Source organism: Schistocerca nitens, unplaced genomic scaffold (assembly GCF_023898315.1).
Source record: "Schistocerca nitens isolate TAMUIC-IGC-003100 unplaced genomic scaffold, iqSchNite1.1 HiC_scaffold_377, whole genome shotgun sequence".
Lineage (NCBI taxonomy): Eukaryota > Metazoa > Arthropoda > Insecta > Orthoptera > Acrididae > Schistocerca > Schistocerca nitens.
The window spans coordinates 1,618,435-1,624,434 of record NW_026045911.1 but is presented as its reverse complement, the minus strand read 5'-3'; positions in this window follow the sequence as shown (position 1 = coordinate 1,624,434).

Here is a 6,000-nt window from a genome sequence, read left to right as displayed (position 1 = left end):
CTCCTCCGATGCGGTGTTTTAAATGCTGGAAGTTCGGGCACATGTCATCTCGGTGTACTTCCAGCATCACGTGTCGGGATTGTGGACGTCCTTCGCATCCTGATGCTCCATGTGCCCCGCCTCCTATCTGTGTTAACTGCGGAGAACACCATTCCCCCTGCTCGCCGGACTGTAGGATCTTCCAGAAAGAACGGAAGATAATGGAATATAAAACCCTGGACCGTCTGACCTACTCTGAGGCTCGGCGGAAATATGAGAGGCTCCATCCTGTGCCAATGACGTCCACGTACGCCGCTGCTGCTACGACGGTTCTTCCATCTCCTGTGTCGTCCCATATGGTTGGTTCTATGATTGGTCAGCATCCAAAACCCCCCTTGCTTGTGGGGGGCACTTCACACCCTGTTGCTCCTGCTCCATCTTCTCCAGGAGCAACACCCTCAAAACCGTCGGGGACATCAGCTCCCCCTTCCCAGCCGGAGAAGCGTAAGACTTCTTCGGCTACTCTCGCCAGGAAGGGATCCCTTGGGGACCTCCCTTCGCAAGTCCCGACCAGTGGAAAAGCGGACGCCCGCAAGGGCTTGAAACAACCGCCAGTCCCTGGTCGTCGGGCCTCGCGGTCGTCGTCTGTCCCTGAGACTGACCCAGTGAAGCCCATGAAGCCTGAACCACCGAAGGCACAGCGCGACAAGCTGAAAAAGAAGAAAGTCCCCAAGACCAACGATGTTGCGGTGGCACCCATCCCACCGCTTCCTACAAGCTCTGCCTCTGAAGACGAGGTGGAGATTCTGGCGTCCGCTGAGGACCTCGCTCTTGCCGGTCCCTCGGACGCAATGGATGGCATTTGCACGGGTGCTCCATCGGAGGCAGCAGGTGACCCAGCGGCGCAATCTGCCTTCCCAGTCCCGTCACGCCTTTCCCAGCCATGGACAACACCATCCTCCAGTGGAACTGCAGCGGTTTCTTCCACCATCTAGCTGAGCTCCGCCAACTTATCAGCCTTCACCCTTTCTTTTGCATTGCTCTCCAGGAAACTTGGTTTCCAGCAATGCGAACCCCCGCCCTCCGTGGCTATCGGGGTTATTATAAGAACCGAGCAGCTTATGAAAGGGTGTCTGGTGGCGTCTGCATATATGTCCTTCACACTCTGCACAGCGAGTCTGTCCCTCTCCAGACGCCTTTAGAGGCTGTCGCTGTACGCGTGTGGACGCCACAGGCTGTTACCGTCTGCAGTCTTTACATTCCACCGGATGGTGATGTCTCGCAGCAAGTCCTGGCTGCACTGGTCGCCCAATTGCCGCCACCTTTCTTGCTCTTGGGCGACTTCAACGCCCATAACCCTCTGTGGGGTGGGTCAGTGGCAACAGGTCGAGGCGCCATCGTTGAGCATTTATTGTCGCAGCTCGATCTCTCGCTGTTAAACGATGGTGCCTTCACACACTTCAGTGTGGCGCATGGCACCTACTCCGCCATTGACCTTTCCATCTGTAGCCATAGCCTCTTACCGTCTGTCCAATGGAGTGTGCATGACGACCTGTGTGGTAGTGACCACTTTCCGATCTTTTTGTCACTACCACAGCGCCACTCTTCTGGGCGCCCTAGCAGATGGGCTCTGAATAAGGCTGACTGGGACTTGTTTTCCTCCACTGCCGCTTTTGAGCCTCTCTCTACTGATGACATTGATGCGGTGGTTCAATCGGTCACCACCGGCATCGTTACTGCCGCCGAATCTGCCATTCCCCGTTCTTCTGGGTCCCCTCGGCGGAAGGCTGTGCCTTGGTGGTCGCCTGAGATCGCTGAAGCAATTAAAGATCGCCGGCGGGCGCTCCAGCGTCACAAGCGACATCCCTCCATAGACCACCTTATCGCCTTCAAACGGCTGCGTGCGCGGGCCCGCCTCCTTATCCGCCAAGGCAAGAAGGAGTGCTGGGAGCGGTATGTGTCCACCATTGGCCTCCATGTCACTCCATCGCAGGTCTGGGCCAAGATTCGACGCGTCTACGGCTATCCGCCACCTGTCAGCGTCCCTGCGCTCTCACTGAATGGAGCAGTTTGTACTGACTCCGACGTCATTGCAAATCGCTTAGCAGAGCATTTTGCTATGAGTTCCGCTTCTGCGAATTACCCCCAGGCCTTCCGCTCCATTAAAGAGCGGATGGAACGTCGGAGCCTTTCGTTTCGCACCAACCTCCCAGAATCTTACAATGCTCCATTTAGTGAGTGGGTATTTCGCAGTGCCCTAGCTGCTTGCCCTGATACCGCTCCTAGGCCAGATGGCATCCACTGTCAGATGCTGAAACACCTTTCAGTGGACTGCCAGCGGCGCCTTCTCGATCTTTACAACCGTCTTTGGGTCGAGGGGGAGTTTCCGTCGCAATGGCGGGAAGGCATTGTCATCCCCGTTTTGAAACCTGGAAAGAAGCCTCTGGAGGTGGACAGCTACCGTCCCATTAGCCTCACCAACGTTCTTTGTAAGTTGCTTGAACGGATGGTGAGCCGGCGCTTGAATTGGGTACTGGAGTCTCGGGGCCTTCTGGCTCCGTCTCAGGGTGAGTTTCGTCAAGGCTGCTCCGCCACCGACAATCTGGTGAGCCTGGAGTCGGCCATCCGTACTGCCTTTGCCCGCCGTCAGCACCTGGTCGCTGTCTTTTTCGACATACGGAAGGCGTACGATACGACATGGCGTCATCACATCCTTTCTACGCTTCATGGATGGGGTCTTCGTGGTCCTCTGCCGATTTTTATCCGCAATTTTCTGTCGTGTCGTACCTTCCGCGTGCAAGTCGCGGCCTCGTATAGTTCGTCCCACGTCCAGGAGAACGGTGTGCCACAGGGTTCTGTTTTAAGTGTCTGTCTGTTTTTAATAGCCATTAACGGGCTTGCTGCGGCCGTGGGAACTTCTGTCTCCGCTTCCCTGTATGCTGACGACTTTTGCCTTTACTACAGCTCTACTGGCATTGCAGCTGTTGAACGTCAGCTACAGGGCGCTATCCGTAAGGCGCAGTCTTGGGCTGTAGCGCATGGGTTTCAGTTTTCGGCAGCCAAGACCCGCGTTATGCATTTCTGCCGGCGCCGAACAGTCCATCCTGAGCCGCAGCTTTATCTTGCCGACGAACTGCTTGCTGTGGTGGAGACCCACAGGTTTTTGGGGGTGGTTTTCGATGCCCGGTTGACTTGGATGCCTCATACCCGGCAGCTCAAACAGGCGTGTTGGCGGCATCTCAATGCTCTGCGATGTTTGAGCCACACCCGCTGGGGCGCCGACCGCTCTACCCTGTTACGGCTCTACCAGGCGTTAATCCGGTCCCACCTGGATTATGGGAGCCTGGCTTATGGCTCAGCATCCCCATCTGCGTTACGGGTGCTGGACCCGATTCTCCATAGCGGGATACGCCTTGCCACTGGTGCTTTCCGCACCAGCCCTGTGGACAGCGTACTAGTGGAGGCAGGTGTACCTCCACTGCGGTTCCGACGCCAACGTTTGCTGTCCGCTTATGCTGCCCATGTTCTAAGCTTGCCCGAGCATCCAAATTACCGTGTGCTGTTCCCGCAGTCGGTCTTCCATCTGCCAGAGCGTCGGCCCCGGTCGGGTTGTCCGATCGCTGTGCGCGTTAAGGAGCTTCTCTCCGGGCTTGGACTTTTCCCTGTTCCACCTCCTTTCCGGGCCTCTTTGCGTACACCCCCATGGTGTGTTCCTCGCCCTTACCTTCGGCTCGACTTGGCACAGGCCCCGAAGGACTGTCCCTCCAGAGGCCTTTCGCCGCCGCTTTTCTTCCATCCTGGCCACGTATCAGGGCTCTGGAATTGTTTACACTGACGGTTCGATGGTTGCTGGTCGTGTCGGATATGCGCTCACTCTAGGGGACCATTCCGAACAACGTTCCTTGGCGGCTGGCTGCAGCGTTTACACTGCTGAGCTGGTCGCCATCTTTCGAGCACTAGAGTATATCCGCTCCTGCTCAGGTGAGTCCTTTGTTATCTGTAGCGACTCCCTGAGCAGTTTACGAGCTCTCGACCAGTGTTTCCCGCGTTCCCGTCTAGTGATGGCTATCCAGGAGTCCCTGTCTACTCTTGACCGCTGCGGCCGCTCTGTGGTCTTTGTTTGGACCCCAGGCCATGTTGGGATCCCCGGGAATGAGAATGTTGACCGTCTGGCGAAAGAGGCCACGAGTACATCATCTCTTGATGTTGGCCTCCCAGAGACTGATTTGCGGGCAGTCTTCCGCCGCAAAATTTTGGCGCTATGGGACGATGAATGGCGCGAACTGACGGCGCGCAATAAACTCCGTGCTGTGAAGGAGACGACGGCTGTGTGGCGGTCATCCCTGCGAGCCACTCGCAGGGACTCAGTAGTTCTTTGCCGGCTCCGCATTGGCCACTCCCGGCTGACACACAGTTATTTACTGCGCCGGGAGGACCCTCCTCTATGTCGCTGTGGGGCGGCTTTGACGGTGGCCCACATTTTGCTGGCCTGCCCCCTTTTAGCTGTGGTCAGGCAGACATTTGCGCTGCCTGATTCGCTTCCTGCCCTTTTAACAGACGACTCCGCAATGGCTGACTTAGTTTTACGTTTTATTCGGGCAGAGGGCTTTTATCATTTAATCTGAGTGTTTCTGTTTTGTTATTGTTTTGTGTTGATTCTGGCCTTTGGCCTATGCTTTTAAACTGGTTTTTTAACGTGTTTCTAAGTGGTTGGCTTTTCCTTTTTTTATTTCTATGGTCGGCCAACCACCGTCACACTCTGTGTGGGTTTAGTTCGTTTTGTCTTGTCTTTGTCTCAGTTTCTGTTGTTCTGTATCGTCTGTGTTCTATTCAGTTCCTCGTTTTTATTCTCTGTGGGTGTTCTTTGTATTTGGAAAAAGGGACCGATGACCGTAGCAGTCTGGTCCCTTTGATCCCCCAACCCAACCAACCAACCTTTTATCTTAATTATGTGCGTCGCTACTATATGGACAACAGCTACCTGGAGCTCTGTGACGTTCCCAGCCTTCGAGTCTGCGACGTCGTTTCTGCTTTCCGTGGGTCTCCTGTGCGTTGTAAGTGGGAGTATCGGCTACCGTGGTATAACTGGGTCACGGTATGGAAAAATCTTGCCAGCAATGTTCTTCCTCCCTCTGTACACGCCGTGTGGTACAAGGTCGTGCATCGTACCTTCCCTACGAATGCGAAGCTCCACTCCATTAATCTCATCTCGTCTGGAGCTTGTGACTTGTGTGCTGTGGACGATACACTTGAACACCGTTTTGTGTGTGGCCATTATTCCAGTGTTTGGAATACCGCCAGCGATATGATTCGCCTTATCAATCGGGTGGATACGCGTTCTGTCCTGCCGACCGACGCTTTAATCCCACAGTGCGCCGCCTACCCGAGTACTAAGAAGAATGCCACGGTGTGGCTCCTGGGTCATACCGTTTTTGCATTATTTTTCCTGAAATTGACAACCGATTTGGACTTCCTTACTTACTTGTGGACTCAGCATGAACAAGCTGAAGCAATGCCTGGCTATCATGCTACTTTCGCGAATTTTTTGAAGGTTGCCCTTGCTCATGCTTTTATCCGGATGTCGATGGCTACGTAACATGTTTTGGTCTACTTTTTCTACTGTGACCGCTCGAGCTGTGTTTTCCTGGAACGACCAATTATAGAAATACATGTAATCAGAGGAACTATACTTTCTTCTTTTTGTGTCATTTTCTTTACTGGTATAGTTAGTTTCTCCTTGTTTTTGATTATTTTTATGCTGTGGATCGCGGCACTTTTTCTTTCAGCAGCACTGACTTCCTCATGTAGGTCTCCCATATGGCGGCAGTGATGTTTTGAGTCTCCTTTTAGTATTACCACGCAGTGCCTTTAATTTTCTCCTTTTTAGCTTTATTTATCCACCTGATGGACTTTCCTCCTCAGCTTTACTGATGTGGGACTTTTCCAGTAATAGAGCACCTGAGGAAATGGCTTAATTTTTATATTTTTCTATTTTTATATTTTTCTATTTTATATTTTTCT